Source organism: Panthera leo, chromosome B3 (assembly GCF_018350215.1).
Source record: "Panthera leo isolate Ple1 chromosome B3, P.leo_Ple1_pat1.1, whole genome shotgun sequence".
NCBI classification, from domain to species: domain Eukaryota; kingdom Metazoa; phylum Chordata; class Mammalia; order Carnivora; family Felidae; genus Panthera; species Panthera leo.
Window position 1 is genome coordinate 141703071 of NC_056684.1, and position 16569 is coordinate 141719639.

The 16569-nt window shown below is 53.0% G+C and overlaps 1 protein-coding gene across 1 annotated transcript in view; it reads right to left on the reverse strand.

Annotated features, from left to right (window-relative positions):
• Positions 1-16569, reverse strand: part of DEGS2 (delta 4-desaturase, sphingolipid 2) — a 70420-nt gene that overhangs the window by 49753 nt on the left and 4098 nt on the right. Inside the window, exon 2 of the mRNA XM_042944261.1 lies at positions 13569-13707. The gene's annotated coding sequence lies outside the window, so the exon portion shown is untranslated. The remainder of the gene's footprint in view (positions 1-13568; positions 13708-16569) is intronic.

Here is a 16569-nt window from a genome sequence, read left to right on the forward strand (position 1 = left end):
AGCCCAGGAGAAAGGGGGCCCAAGCTCGCTGGAAGCGGTGGCCTCAGTGTCGTGAAGGGTCCAGGCAGGGCAGTCTTTGGGAGCGATCTGCGTGGACGGAAGCCCCGAGACAGGAAGCCCAGGTGTGCCACAAGCTGTGTGTGGCGGAGCAGAGGGAGGGTGGGCAGGTGGCGTGGTCCGACAGGATGGGAAGGAAGGAATGTGGTTTCCCGAAGAGAGCGCTGAGCCCGAGCGGACCTTCCCACGGAGCAGACTCCGGCCCCGACGGCCCCACCCGGGGTTCTCAGATGCGTTCAGGGAGCAAAGAGCTCCCGCCTTGGGTAAACGCGGAACGCAGAGAAAGAGGGAAGTGCCCAGTTCCAGTTCGTCTGTGAGGCAATCATAACCTTGACGGCAAAACCTGAGACAGGAAATGAGAGAGAGAGAAAAGCACAGGGCAGTCTCACTGTGGACACGGACGCAAAATTCCCACACGGGGAACGAACTGAAGCTGGCAGGAGACTACGCCACGGTCAAGCCGGGTTTGTCCCAGGAGCGTGAGTCGGGCTCCGTATCAGAAAACTCAGCAGAATCTACTTCAGGGAAAAAAAGAAGTCATTACCATCCTCTCTAGGGTTGCAGATACAATCGAAGATCCATCCGTTCGTGAGAAGAACCCTTAGCAAAACCCTTCGCGAGGGACCTCCTCGCCCTGACCAAGGCCCTGATCAATCACAAACTCCCATGGAATCACAGACAATGCCAGGGCACCGAGTGTTCCCCTGCGGGCCTGGACACACGACCAAGATCCCCGTTGTTCCCACTGCCAGCACGGGTCAGACGGTACTGGAGGTCCTGGTCAGGCCCGTACGGCAAGGGGGAGAAAAAAGGAGAAAGATTCGAAAGGAAGACACAGAACTGGCATTATTTTGGGGCACCTGGGTGGCTCAGTTGGTTCAGCGCCCGACTTTGGTGCAGGTCATGATCTCACGGTTCAGGAGTTCGAGCCCCATGTCGGGCTCTCTGCTGTCAGTGTGAAGCCGGCTTCGCATCCTCTGTCTCCCCCTTCTCTCTGCCTCTCCCCTGCTTGTGCTCTCTCTCTCTCTTTCTCAAAAATAAATAAATAAATAAGCTGGCATTGGGGCACCGGGGTGGCTCAGTTGGTTAAGCATCTGACTTCGGCTCAGGCCACGTGAGTTCGAGCCCCACGTCCGGGTGAGCTCGAGCCCTGCTTCGGGTGAGTCCTGCTTCTCTCTCTCTCTCTCCCTCTTTCTCTCTGCCCCTCGGGGGATTCTTTCTCTTCCTCTCTCTCAAGTGGCCCCTCTCCCACTTGCACTCCCCCTCTCAAAATAAATACACTTAAAAAAACAATCACCAAACTGCTAAAAAAAAACAAAAACAAAAACAAAAAACGAAAAAAAACCCTGGCATTACTTAGAGATGATAGAAAAGTCAAAGAATTAACAGATAAGCTACTAGCACGCAGGAGTTTGACAAGATTGCTGGGAATAAAAATCAATATGCAAAATACCCCCTAAACAACTGAAGCTATAACAATTAGAAAATGAAGTGAGAGAACTGGTTTGGGAAGGCAGTAAAGTACTTAGGAAACAAAACTAAGTGAGGGCGGTCTCTGGTTTCTTTTAAAAAAAAAAGAAAGAAAGAAAAAAGAAAATGAAGTAAGAACAACCATTTACAAAGACATCGAACATAGGCATCTTAATGAAATATGTCCAAGATCTCTTTGGAGAAAATCATAGAACCCCATCGTGGGGGCACCTGGCTGGCTGAGTCAGAAGAGCATGCGACTCTAGATCTCGGGGTTGTGAGTTCAAGCCCCGCGTTGGGCCTAGAGCTTACTTTAAAAAAAAAAAGTTAAGGGATGCCTGGGTGCCTCAGTTGGTTAAGCGACCGACTTCAGCTCAGGTCATGATCTCTCAGTTTGTGAGTTCGAGCCCTGTGTGGGGCTCTGTGCTGACAGCTCAGAGCCTGGAGCCTGCTTCAGATTCCATGTCTCCTCCCTCTCTCTACCTCTCCCCTGCTCATGCTCTGTGCCCGTCTCTCAATAACAAATAAATGTTAAAAAAATGAGAAAAGAAGAAAAAGTTAAAAAAAAAAACCCACAGCTTCATTGTGAGTTAGATGCCTCAGTCAAGTGCCAAGATCGACCATGACCGTAGATTGGAAGACTGAACAGTACAAAAGGAAAGGTCCACTCTCCCCCCGTGACTTGTAAGGTCAGTGCCAGTTAAAACCCTAAGGGGCTAATCACAAAACTCTGCACTGGGCTCACCTGCAGGGGAAGGGAGGGCGGAGGTCAGAACAGGAGGGGTTTCTAGGGGTGAAGCAGTGGTTATGTGGGGGGAGGGGATATTTAACAGTGAGCCTGGTCCACTGCTCTTGGCCGTTATGTAAGTGGATGCCCCCCAAAATTATACATCAAGATTTATGAAAATGCGCCTATGCCTTGACCCTGTAACTGTTCTCCTGAAAACAATCCCAAAGGAAAAAAAAAAAACAATTTACTCCTTGCCAGCTTTATCTGTAATGCTGAAAACCAGGAGAGAAAAAAAAGCCCGCTGGTATCTAGGGGTGGGGTTTGAGTTCTGGCTTTGCCACCTACCAGCTGCTAGACATCATTCCCCCGTGTGAAGTGGCAGGAAAAGCACCCAAGCCCTGAGGATGCCCAAAAGGCACCTGGCACCCAGCCAACAGCCCCCTGAAGCCTTTCTGGACGAAGAACGAGGGTTGGATCCCCTCGCCCCACGCCTCCGGGAGACCGCGCTCCCGGGGTTGATGCACCAGCTGGGCTCTGGCCACCTGCCCAGGTGCGCCGGAGACGACGTCCCACCGCTCCAAACCCCCACCACTCTGCTCTTCTCCGTGCGTCACCCCAGCTTCCTGCCTCCTGCACCCCCAGCGCGGTTCTACCAGCCACTTCAGCTTGCTAAGCCCCATCCCGAATGGGCTCCAGTGAGGTCCAGCTGTCACTGCCCAGCGAAGCTCCCCTCGCCAGCTGCCAGGCTTCATCAGGGCAGGCAGCCACACCTGTCCACAGCACAGCACCTGCTCACATACCTGTCAGGTCCCGGGCTAGAGCTGGCTTCCATGCAACGGCCTGCCTACCCACCGTCGCTCACATCTGTTCGGATCGGCTTCCACTGCCTGCATTTCCCGTGTTCTGGCTGGGCACAGGGTGAAAGCCAGGTGCCCCTGACCCTGGCATTCATGAGCTCCTGGGTAAGTTAGTGATCAGGCTCCCAACTGACAGCTGTCGTCCATGAGGAGGGCCTCCACAGCCAGATGACCCCACCCATAGCAGCAGGTTAGAGGGAGCCCGAATCCTGCAGTCTTCCCACCCTGGGTCCTGAGCCCCTGGATGTTGTCATAAGTTAGAGATAAAAGCCCGCATAGAAACTAGCAGAAATGGCCCATGTTGTAACTTAGGGGGGGTACTTTTCACAGATGCCATTAAATAAGTATTTCGATGTGGAGGGGACCTACCCAAGGACACAGGAGGTTAGCAGTGGAGATAAACAGAAATGCGAGCCCTGACCCACGGTGAGCTCGCCCCGACCCACGGTGAGCTCGCCCCTTCCCTGCTTAGCTCTGTGCTTCCACACAAAGCCCTGGTCAGAGGGCCACCAGAGGCAGGGCGCGCGCATTGGGTCCCCTACAGCACCTCCCTCCACAACCAGAGTGAAGGCAGAATCGGGCTCTACAGGCAGAGTCCCAGCCCTGAGGGCCCACACGCCCACACAAGCACAGGTGGCCCGGCCCCTGCCCTTCACACGCTTTGTCCCACTTAACTCTGTCTTTACCGCGAACCGAGAAGTCAAGTCAAGTCGTCGTGAAGACGCCCACGCAGAGGAACTGCCCCGGGAGGTCTCCTCCATCCCGTCTGCCCCCCCTTACCACTCCCCTGCAGCTCCAGGCGGCTTCCTCACCTCACCTTAATCATGAGACCGTTGCCCCACTCCAGAAATAGCCTGTACTATTTTTTTTTTTTTTTTTTTTTTTACAACTTTTAAGCTGATTTAGATTCCAGCCTCATTTACGGCCTAGTACTTTCTCTCGGATCCTGCCTAGGAATCTGCCCTTAAGACAGAGTCACACCCATGACCTTGGGTCTTCCTCCAGAGTTCCTTGATTCCAAGATGGTTTTTTGGGTTGTCAGTGGGATCAGAACCTTGTAACACCCAGGCACGTGGGTGGCTCGGTCGGTTAAGCATCCGACTCTTGTTTTCAGCTCAGGTCTCCATCTCACCATTCATGAGCTCGAGCCCACGTTGGGCTCTGTGCTGACAGCTCAGAACCTGCTTGGGATTCTCTCTCTCCTTCTTTCTGCCCCTATGCCACCTCTTTAAAACACACACACACACACACACACACACGCACACGCACCCCTTAAAAAAACAAAACAACCACCTCGTAAAACCAACCAGCAACTTGGGGTAAGGATGGGGCCCGGCAGGCTCGAAGCGACCCCAGGCGTATGCAACGCTGGCTGAATGCAAAGTAGGAAGTGGCAGGGTGGTCGTGGTCATTTAGTGGGTTCGGCCCCCTCCCTGCAGCCGAGGGCCTGTTGGGAACTGGGAAGACAGAGGCTCCTGGCGGGGAGGCGACTCTGTCCAGTTCCTAAGTGAGGTTCCGGACGCTGCCTGGCTGCAAACCACTGCGTTCAGAGGTGCTGCTGGGGGTGGGGGGGTTGCCCAAGCTGATCCAGGCTTTTTACCCAGCAAGCCTTGAGTGAGCTCTCCATAGGGGTACCGCCCACACACAACGCTTGCACTCAAGGAGCTTACAATCAAATGAGAGGAAACAGCAGGTCCCCAGACCTGGGGGAGGGGAGGATGGTCTGTTCATCCTGCTGTCACAAAGCAGCATAGCGGGGAGGCTTACAAACCACAGACACGATTTCTCACAGTCTGAGAGCAAGGTGCCAACACCCGGGTTCTGCGGAGGGCTTTCTTCCAGGCTGCAGACGGCCTCTCCCTTGCCGTGTCCTCACACGGCCCGAGGAGCAGAGGGCCTCCCTGGGGGCCTTGTGTTGAAGGGCACGGACCCCATTCAGGAGGGTTCCCTCCCCGCGCGACCAAATCACCGTCCAAGGGCACCCACGTCCTCACACCTTCACGCTGGGGATTAGGCTGCAACACAGGACTCTGGCGGGGACACAAAGGTTCGGATACTTCAAATGGACAAGGGCCAGCACCGGAGTTAGCTTAACCGAATCACTGGCTGCACTGAAAACATGCGCCGGGGACCCAGGAATGGCTGACCCGCCAAAAAGGGCCCCGGTCAGAAGGTGGGGGCCACCATCGAGGCCACAGGGCCAAGCGCGCACAGCAGGGGAGGTGGGGGTGGGGACAGAGATCAGAGAACAGTGTGGCCGCTGCTGTGGCGAGCGCCCCACGCGGCTCTCCTGGCGATGCCCAGAAAACATGTCCCGGGAAGCCTCGAGCAGAGAGGGCCCTGTTTCCCAGTTCCCAACACAGATGGCCCTCGGCGCCAGGGAGGGGGCAGTGCCGCTTTCTGCTCTAGGTTCAGCCTGTCACATACACGTTGCACGTGCTCACGTACACCAAAGCCTACCCTTACCCTAGGCCTTCCGAGTTGGGCATCTGATCGGAGGGACCCGATTTTCGCCCAGGACCCGTGACCAGGGAGCGCGAGAGAGTTTTTACCTTTCTGGTCTCGGCCTGCCCAGAAGCAGCACACGGAAGAGGGAGCCCAGCCCCAGGCTGGGTGGGAGGAGAGTGGAGACACGAGGCCCAGACACCCGACACTGCCTGTCCACGGGCTGGACGGGGAAGGAAGAAGGCAGGTTCCCGGTTTTGGTGTGTGCCACGGGCGGGCGGTGGGGGGGATCATGAAACACAGCAGCGTGAGGGTGGGCTCGGGGGCCAGAGCTCAGTTTTGCAAACAGAACTCAGAGGCTCTGGGATTCCTTCCCAGGCCTGCATTTCTACAGGGTGCTGGTGAGCTTTTCTGGACAAGGTCATTGATCCGTGGGGAGGAAAATCAATGAAAGCCCATTGACTGAAAAAAATAATGGGCTGGAATTTTTCTAGGGGAAAAAAAAAAGCTCCAAACCATCAGTCACGTGCTGGCTCTATTAATAGCACATAAAGCCATTGCGGGCAGACAGACAGGTGTGGAATGGACACCCATGACCTCCGTATGAAAGAGAGAGGGTCTGTGGGAGGCTGACACAAGGGGACAGCAAGGGAAAACGAGACGTGGAGAGGGACACTAAAGGAGCAGGAAGGGAGAGCCGGGCGCAGGGAACGGGAAATAGCAGGTGCACAGCTGCAGAGGCCACGACACAACTCTACGCAGTTCCCTGTGCGTGTAAAAGATAACACCAGGCTTCTAGAAGCAGCTTCTAGCTCCTCACCAGAGTCACTGCCTTAAGCCCTAATTGGCAGAAACGGCCCTGACGCACCCCTCTCTGGTACCCAGGGTGGGGCCACCCGCTTCCCTTGGGTCCCGGGACCTCCCACCCCAGCTTGCTCCAGTTCAACAGAGAGGCTCGTCTTCGATTCTCTATCCTCCCAGAGACTTGCCAGAGGGAAGTGGTATTAGTGAGCGTGCATCCCCGGGCCCTTCCTCCAGGCTCAGGTAGCACAGGGGTGTAGACAGAGAGGCCAAGTGGAGATGAGAGGGAGGCCCCAGCACAGAGCCTGAGCCGGCACCATGAACACTTGGGGGACCTGGCTGGGGGCCCTGGGGCACCAGTTAAAGGGCCAGTGTGCAGAGGGACACCTGGGTGGCTCAGTCGGTTAAGTGTCCGACTTCAGCTCAGGTCATGATCTCACGGTTCGTGGGTTCGAGCCCCGCATCAGGGTCTGTGCTGATGGCTCAGAGCTGGAGCTGCTTCAGATTCCGTGTCTCCCTCACTCTCTGCCCCTCCCCCACTTGCACTCTGTCTCTGTCTCTCAAAAATAAAAAAATGTAAAAAAACATTTAAAAAAATGGGGCCAGTGTGCAGAGAGAGAGCCTGGGGAGGAAGACCTCGGGGACGGCAGGAGCGGCAGGGAGGGACAAGGTACATCTGGGTGCCCGTAGACGGCCTGGAGCGGCTCGAGAGCCAGCTGGCAGAGTAGCAGGGCCCAACAAAGGCTTCCGAGCACAGGTGACCACCATGGGGCCTGCTCAGGCCCAGCGGTGCTGGTCTGGCTGCCACGTCAACCCGGTTGAGGGCAGAAAAGGCACTTTCGGTTCAGCATGGTGCACGGACACCCGGCCTGGGCATCTCAAGTGCTTGGACTACATCAGTTAGAGGGTCTCTTCTGACTCAAGTGCTGCCCCTTCCAACAAGTTAGTGAGCTCTAACGGCATCTCCTTGTCCTGAAGAGGCTTGGGTGCAGGGCACCTGGCACATGGTCACCCCACGTGTCTTGAACCCTGGGGTCTCTGTGGGGCGGTGACTACCGGGAGCCCTGGGTTGCTGGCAAACGGACTCATGGCTGTTTTGCCTTCTGTACAGTTGGCTGGGGAAACGGCCCGACAGCCCCACACAGCCTGGAGGTACAGGCAGGAGTGCGTAGGGCCGCCCTCTCCGGGAGTCGTGACCAGGCCCAGTGAGGGAAGGACGTGGGAAGCAGGTGCGAGTGCTTAAAAGCAGCTAACCCTGCACGGCCATCAGGCTTTCAAGCGGGGAGAAAGCGTCCAGGTACTAATTTTCCCTTCCCGCAGAGAGGGAAACGTTACTATTGGCTAAGTGCTCAAGACGTCTGATACAAAATGAGAAATGATGGGGAAAATTAGCACAAATTCAAAATAGATGATGTGGCTTCCCCAAGATTTTCTTCATTTGCTACTTTTCTCTTCTTTTTTTTTTTTGTTTATTTTTGAAAGAGAGAGAGAGAGAGAGAGAGCAAGCAAGCAGGGAAAGGCGTAGAGAGAGAGGGAGACACAGAATTGGAAGCAGGCTCCAGGCTCTGAGCTGTCAGCACAGAGCCCGATGCGGGGCTCGATCACGACCTGAGCCAAAGTCAGTCACTTAACCAACTGAGCCACGCAGGTGCCCCTCTCTCTCTTTTATTTTTTTATTTTTTTTCTTTATTATTTTTTTTTAATTTTTTTTTTCAACGTTTTTTATTTATTTTTGGGACAGAGAGAGACAGAGCATGAACGGGGGAGGGGCAGAGAGAGAGGGAGACACAGAATCGGAAACAGGCTCCAGGCTCCGAGCCATCAGCCCAGAGCCTGACGCGGGGCTTGAACTCACGGACCGCGAGATCGTGACCTGGCTGAAGTCGGATGCTTAACCAACTGCGCCACCCAGGCGCCCCCCCCTCGCTCTCTTTTAAGTAGGCGCCGCACCCAACGTGAGGCTTGAACTCACGACTCTGAGATTACGAGTCGCGTGCTCCACCCACAGAGCCAGCCAGGCGTCCCTGCTACTTTCCCTCTGATTACAAAATTCATCCTTGTTTGTGCACCCATGTGCGCGGCAGCATTATTCACAACTGAAGTGTGGAAGCAGTCCTGAGTGCCCATGGTGGCACGGACAAGGGTGTGGTGTGTCCACACGAGGCACTTACGGCTCAGCCTCAGGAAGGAAGGGAATTCTGACCCCTGCTCCAACACAGAGGAATCTGCAGGATGTTAAGTGAAACCAGAGGGTCACAAAAGGACGCTGCGCAATGTACTTACACACGTGAGGCGCCCAGAACGGTCAACTTCACAGAGGTGGAAAGTGCACGGTCAGCACCAGGGGTTGAAGGGACCGGGCAGGGGGCTTACTGTTCAACAGGAAGTTTCTGTTTTGCAAGCTGATGAGCTCTGGAGATGATGAATTCACAACAGTGTGAATGTGCTCGGTGCCCCTGAACTGTGCCCTTAAAAATGCCCAAGATGGTACATTTTCTGCTTTGTCTTTTATTGCAATAAAAAAAAATCAGGAAAAAGATCCCTTATGTGAAAGCCACACACACATGTAAACAAAGAAAACCACCGCCTAGAATCCCAGTTCCCAGAAGAAAACTGCACTGTTGTGACCTACGTACCTCCTCACTGTTTCTTCTACCTCTCCCCCCCAAAAGCTGGGATTATACAATATACTCAAATGTTCTACATTTTTGATGATTTTACCATAGCAGTTTTTCATATTATTAAAACTGTTTACAAAACTTAAAAGCCAGGGCGCCCGGGTGGCTCAGTTGGTTAAGTGTCAAACTCCTGATCTCGGCTCAGGTCATGATCTCCCCGTTCGTGAGTTTGAGTCCTGCATCGGGCTCTGTACTGAAGGCACAAAGCCTGCTTGGGATTCTCTCTCCTTCTCTCTGCCTCTCACCCGCCTGTGCTCTCATTCTCTCTCTCTCAAAACAAGTAAATAAGCATAAACAATATCCCATCAACCTACCAAGAGAAAATACAGAAGAGCAGCACCCCCTTTGGCATGCCAGCCCTCCATCCCACTCCCCTTGTTCCCAGAGGGAAATACTCACAGTCCGACCTGTGCCACCATGCCAAGAACAGACCTGTGCAATGGCTCACACAGGCCCTGTGGTACCAGTGGGTTCACAGGTCCATGGTGCTGGACCAACGACCCCAAATCCCTTAGTCCTTTCCTCACAGTCCTAAAATGGCTGCCACAGCCCTAGCCATCACACTGGTTTTTGGGCAGGAAGAAGTAGGACTGTCTTCTCTTCAGGCTGTATCTTTTCATTAGGGAGGCAAAGCCACTTCAGCAATACACACTCTCCTGAAGATTTCATTGGCCAGAACTGCTTTACATTCTCTTTGATTCCTTCTCAGATCAGTCACTGGCTAAAGGAAATACGCTGGCCCTGGCTGTTCGCCCAATCGTGATTTGTCTGCTAAGCAAAGGTAGTTCCTCAGACCCTTCCCAGGGGATCGAATTTCTCCCTGGTACCTGCCATGAGAAAACTGGGGCTCTGCAAGAAGGAAGCACCGGGTGCTAAGAGTAGTCATCAGCCAGGCCACGGGGACCCCCCAACACATTCTGCTCAACAAACACATCCGCACGCATGCATGTGACACAGTAATGCATTCACCTATTTCTCCTGGTTGTTTCTAGATTTATGAATGTGGAACCCCAGTTTGCAAGAGGACCCCCCCCCCCCGCCCCGAGAGCCAGCTGCTGGTACTGAGCTGGCAGGAGTAGGCTGGATGACAGCCAGGCTACCTCCCCACCTTGATGTTCCTGGGTCAGAAGTAGTTTATAGGAGGGAGGTTTACCCGTTACATTTTGTATACAAGTTGCTAAATTTGGATCCTATAAAAACAAGTTTGAATTTGGCTAGTTTGCCACCCTGAACGCTGCAAGAGAGGAGTTTAGATAAACTCTGACATCATAAGCTCCCTGCTGGACAGGGCTACCTGCCTGGGTCGCAGCCACAAGGGGACCGCTTCTCTTCTCTCAATGAGTAGGCTTTGCATGGAGAATTCAATGGTCTGGGGGGAAAGGGGATGAGCAGTGTCCAAGGGAAATCACCACTTAATGGCTGTGACAGATGTGTGCAAGCAGGTCCTAAAACACCTCTGTCTGCAAACAGCATTGCCAACCTGCTAACCGTTGGATTGATACATCAATCAATAAGGCGCTTATTTCCACAGGAAATGGTCTTTTCATGTAGACTCTCTTTGCTGTGGTGGGTGTGATGGGATTTCACCTGCCAACACCATTCGCTTTAAAAGGGATGGATGACGGGCGCCTGGCTGGCTCAGTCGGTGGAGCGTGCGACTCTTGATCTTGGGGTCCTGAGTTTGAGACCCACGTTGGGTGTAGAGATTACTTAAATAATTAAAAACTCTAAAATAATAAATAAAATGTAAAAATAAAAGGGCTGGGATGCCTGGGTGGCTCAGTCGGTGAAGCGTCCCACTTCAGCTCGGGTCATAATCTCGCGGTCCATGAGTTCGAGCCCCGCGTCGGGCTCTGTGCTGACGGCTCAGAGCCTGGAGCCTGCTTCCGATTCTGTGTCTCCCTTGCTCTCTGCCCCTCCCCCACTCACATTCTGTCTTTCTCTCTCAAAAATGAATACATGTTAAAAAAATTTTTCAAAAAATAAAAGGGCGGGAGGAGATTGTGTCAGCTTCCTTTCAGCAGGTCAAGATGAGATTATCTTCCCAAAGCACAGTCTACTTAAAGAATTTCCTTTTTGAATATGCTTTTGAGAAATAATTGGAAATACACATCACTTTCCTGTAGCTTGGAGCAAACAGGCTTTGCTTTCTTCACATTATAAACTAATTTCAAGACTGATGATTTTTCACCGTCTTTCACATGGATTTTCTAGAATGATGTCTAATTTCCAGACACTGTTTACTTGCTTGCAAATGGGAACGTTCACCTCTGGCAAAAAAATCTTACGGACAAGTAGGCTGGGTAAGCTAGAATTCAGAGTTCCCAGAGGGTTTGATTCCTTTAAGACGCCGACAACAGTTTAACCCGGCAAAGAAGCATTTTCCAACCTCCCAATCCCCATCAAAGTAAACAGCCCCTCACTTAACATTTAGGATGTTCCAGGCCCTGAGTGCTCAGAAGCACGGAGACCTGTGAAACTAAGAAGAAACATCCCTGTCTTCCAGAAGCTTCCAACCCAGGAACCGCCTACAGGTAGTTAGAAGACCGCTAGCTGGTCATCAGCTGGGAATATCACATGTATGGGGGACTGGAGACCAGCGAAGGGGTTATTTCTAACTGGGGGCCTGCCGTGAGGCAGGATCCGAACCGAGTGGACGCTGATGGACATGAGGAAGGCATTCCTTAACGGACGGAGCAAAGGCAGGGAAGCGAGACAACTTTTGTGAGGCTGGGTGTTGGGGGAGGGGGTCGAGGTGGAGCAGGACGGTGCAGGGAAAGCCGTAACGATGAGGGAATTTACTAAGCACCTACTATAGCCAGGAGCACTGTATATTTTATTACAATCTGCCATTCCGACAACCTTGAACGTCAACATTCCTATTTTACAGATAAAGAAACTGACCCGAGAGATTAAGAAACTCATCTAAGATCTCTTAGTTAATTCATCCATGGTGAGACAAATATTCAAATCCAGGTCTCTTATTTATTTGTTTTTTTTGCTACACCAGGTTTCCTTGAAACCCAGCTAAGGACCCTGGGCTTCGTTCCACGTGCAGCAGGGAGGAAGACAAGGCAACCACACCACTGGGTAGTTCTGGTCAGACAGGCCCCCCGTGTGTCCTGTACTGGGCTGGCCCTGTTCCTCTGGGAGCAACAGGCAAACCAGACACTGTCCTTGCCCTTAAGGAATGTGTGATTTTGTGAGAAAAGCAGACCGGGTGAGAGCCATGTTCATTACAGTGAGAACAATGGTAACTGTGACTGTGGAAATACCCTTCCAAGGAAAGCTTCCCGGAGAGATCACCTGAGCAGTTCTGGAAGATGAGTAAAGTAGAAGGAGGCGGGAAAGGCTGTTTTAGGCAGAGGGAAATGAACAGGGTCTGCAGGTGGCAGGAAGGCGAGTAAACGAGGCGGAAAGGTTCGAAACGCCTCGCGGAGGAGCCAGCCGTCCCGAGGCGCCCGGAGCCCCAGAGGTTTGAAGCAGGGAGCGATGTGGTCCCCTCTGCACGTTAAAAAAATTCAGGGGACCCCTGGCGCAGGAGGACCGGTGGCAGGCACAGCAGCGGGCTGGCCAAAGGGCAGGTGACAGGGAGCCAGAGCCTCCATGAGGACAGTAGGAGCGGGAATGGAGAAAAGCGGGCTTTAAAAAATATTTTGGAAGTAAACTCATTAGGAGTTGGTGGCTACACACGGGGGATGAGGGAACAAGGAGTGCAGGGTGAATTCCCAAGTTCACTGCAAGTGAGTGCGGTGGTGAGGGAAGCCGCTGGAAGAGCAGGGCTGGCGTGGACGGAGAGGTGGTTAGGCGGGTGGTGCGTCCAGGGTGCTGCGCGACAGTGCATGGGGCCATCTGGGACAGCGGGGTGAACAGAATAGAGACGTAAGCTAAGAGCGGTCAGCACGCAGGTGGCTGTTGGGGCCACACGTGGGGACCCGATGACCCAGCAGAGCACGCGGAACACGGAGAGTGGCAAGAGGAGAAGTGAGAAGGGGGAGACCGAGCTGAGCGGTGCAGACAGCCGAGGTGACAAGTCCAGGGACAGAGTAGCGGCCGGTGTTGGGTGCAAGAGAAGGCGAGGAAGCAGGTCAGAAAGCCTCTGCCTGTGTGGCCAGTGATGGAATGTCCGGTAGACCGCCGGGAGACACAGGGCCTGGGGTGGCACAGACGGGCTCGGGACGCTTAGCTGGGAACAGGAGACAGGCTACAGCTACAGAGACACAGGGTCAAGACAGGGGCTTGTTTTTAAAGACCAGGAGAGGGTGCCTGGATGGCTCAGTCAGTTAAGCGTCCGACTTCGGCTCGGGTCATCATCTCGCGGTTTGTGAGTTCGAGCCCCATGTAGGGCTCTGTGCTGACAACTCAGAGCCTGGAGCCTGTTTTGGATTCTGTGTCTCCCTCTCTCTCTCTGCCCCTCCCCCTCTCATGCTCTGTCTTTCTCGGTCTCAAAAGTAAATAAAACATTAAAAAAAAAATTTAAACAACACAGCTGACGCTGGAGACCGTACGTTATGGCAGAAGTCTACATACATGAGCGGTGTCTCCTGCAGTGGGTCCCAGGATTCCAGAAGCGCAGAGACAGAGGTGGGTTGATCCAAGGGTGAAGTTTTATCAGACAGAAGCAGGACGGGATGCTGAAGACGCTTGTGATTAACCATGGGTTTCTAGTCTGGGAAAGAAAGGAGGGGTGAGAACACTAAATAAAGGTCTGAGGCTGAAGCAGAGGGTCAATGGGATGGAAGGTATGAGTCGGAAGGGGCAGGGTATTGGGGGTTTAAGACTCCAGATGTGCTGCTGCTCTCAGGAATGACAAGGACCAGGATATGGCAGCTGAAGAGGGGAAATGAGATAATGGAATTGCAGAGGCCAAAATACAGACCTGAGGGCTGTCAGAGGGCTGACTCAAGTCACCTACGAGCCGGTATGGCTCAGGTGTGAGAGGAAGCCCCAGGTCTTCAAAAAATACAAGAGCAGGTGAGACGATGCCAGAGTAGCATCTGAAGTGGCACCAGCCTCACACTGGGTCGCGGCTCGCACCGCCTTTGGAAGGATTTGGTCAAAACATCCCTAGGAAAAGACGCACCCAACCCACAACTGCATTCCTGCCACGATGACAATGCCATTTGAGCAGAATGGTGCAAGGAGACTCCCAACCCATTCCTCGGGGAGTAACAGGATGGCACACTTTAGATAGGATGGTCCTTCTTCCCTACCCCCATCCTTCAAATCCCAAGTTCAAAATTGTACGTGACCCAAGCAGGGAAAGAACGGTGCGCCAGGGTGTGCCAAGGAAGTCAGATGGCAACTCAGCACCAGAACGTGGCTCATGGGAACACAGAGGAGAGATCAATAGCCTTTCTCCTTCCTGACTCCCACCTCTAGGCTGCTGTTCCTGTGGCGGGGGCTGAACCCCACCATGACGACGCCTGTGCCAAGTCTCCTTGGGTCCACCCTCTCCAGCCAGAGCACCTGTGTCACAAGAAAAGTGAGCGAGACACCAGCAGTCCGCAGTACAGACATGTCCAAAGGGAGCTCCAATGTTGAAAAATTGAGGTTTTTTTAAATGTTTATTTATTTTTCAGAGAGAGAGAGAGACAGACAGACAGACAGAGACAGAGAATGAGTGGGGAAGGTGCAGAGAGAGGGGGACAGAGGATCTGAAGCAGGCTCTGCATTGACATCACGGGGCCTGACGTGGGGCTTGAACTCACGAACTGCGAGACCATGACCTGAGCCCAAGTCAGACGCTTAACTGAGCCCCCCAGGCGCCCCGAGACTGGTTCTGATTGACATGGAAAACACAAAAGCAAGTTGTTTATTCTAATTTTAATAGACAGCAATCCACCTAGCTCAGAGAGATTAAATACTTACCTCTGATATGGCAAATCTACCTGGCTAGTAAATGAATTTTCATTTGCTCTAAGAAACCAAGTGAGTGTTGGATCCCATCTATAATCATTAGTTGCAAAACCAGCAGCACCCGAATGCACAGCACAGGCGCAGAGGCTGAGACGTGAGGGTCAGGAACTAGCTCACCCAGGAAAAGAGAAGCGTAGGAAGAAAACATAACTGGTCCTGAGCGTACAAGCACCCTACATACCAAAAAAGCCCAAAAGTTGGGCATTTTCCTTACCATTACTGTGCACGCCCATAACGCCTGAAGACTGGCATTGTTAGGCCCATTTTACAGCAGAGGAAATGAAGGGTATAGAGGTTACAAGCCTCTGCTAATGTTACACGATTGATAAACTGCGCCACTGGGACCTGACCCCAAGCTTGGGGTGACTCCGATCTGCTCTTCTCACTGATCAGCTTTGCAGCTGGTCTGTCTCGCAAGGTCTGCAGTTCCAAAACCATTTCCACTATTAACCCCCAAGTTCAGGTGTGGATTTTGAAGAAGGAATGGCTGATACAAGACAACAGTAGGACATGATGTTAGTAACCAAGCATGAGTGAGAAAACCTCAGCCAACCCCAAAAGCAGTTTCAGTGGATTAATGTTAATTCGATGAATTTCCAAGGCTAACAATGAGGGTTATGGGCTTCCCCAATATTTACACATTTATCACCTGATTTATCTACTGCTGTTTCACATAGAAATTAACATAAAACAGAGGCCCCTGGGTGGCTCAGTCGGTTAAGTGTCCGACTTCGGCTCAGGTCATGATCTCACGGTTCGGGAGTTCGAGCCCCGCGACGGGCTCTGTGCTGACAGCTCGGAGCCTTCAGTCTACTTGATTCTCTCTGCCCCTCCCCCACTTGCGCGCTCTAAGGGTTTTTTTTTGTTTTTTTGTTTTTTTTGTTTTTAAAGAAACTAACATAAAAGAATGAAAGGCCGGTGTGCGGCCAAACACTGGGTCAGGCACTTTCTGGTCCCTTCAGCCTCAGTCCCAGCTGAGCTGTCCCTTACTCAGGAAGGCCTTTACCTGACAGCATCCCCCACCTCTCCTCTTCTTCCTAGCACTTCGCACAACCCGAATCCTGGCAAGTATCTGTGAGCCACCCGTTTGGGACCTATCCTCTCCAACCCTGCAGGTTCCCCGAAGACAAGTGTGTGATCCTCGCTCACAGCTGTGTCCTCCAGGCACTTGGCAAGGAGAATGACCAGCCAGACTCACCTGAACTCCCTGGGCCACTCCTCTTTACAGAGAAAATCCATCCGAGAGGCTGGATTCCAAACCCCCACCCCGTCTGCAAGGCCAAGCTAACAACTCCGTGGTGCTCGTAAGCTATTCTGTTCCACTGCATTAACCCGCCCCACGCATGCAAATGCAGCCCAGCGTGGCTAGAGAAGTCACAGGGGCTGCAAGAGAAACATCCGTTCACTCTGTTCAGGTGCACACGCTGCGTCTGCCTGGCTGGGCAGGTGGGAGGAGCCAATGTCAGTGCAAAAGTGGATCTAGCGTCTCCTCGGGAGGCTATCGACCAGCAGAGAACCGGGTTCATGTGTTACCGAAGACGCGTCCACTTTCCTTAGTGTTATGGGGAGTAACCAGATCCATGTACTGAAAGAACCCGCTTGGCCTCAGAGA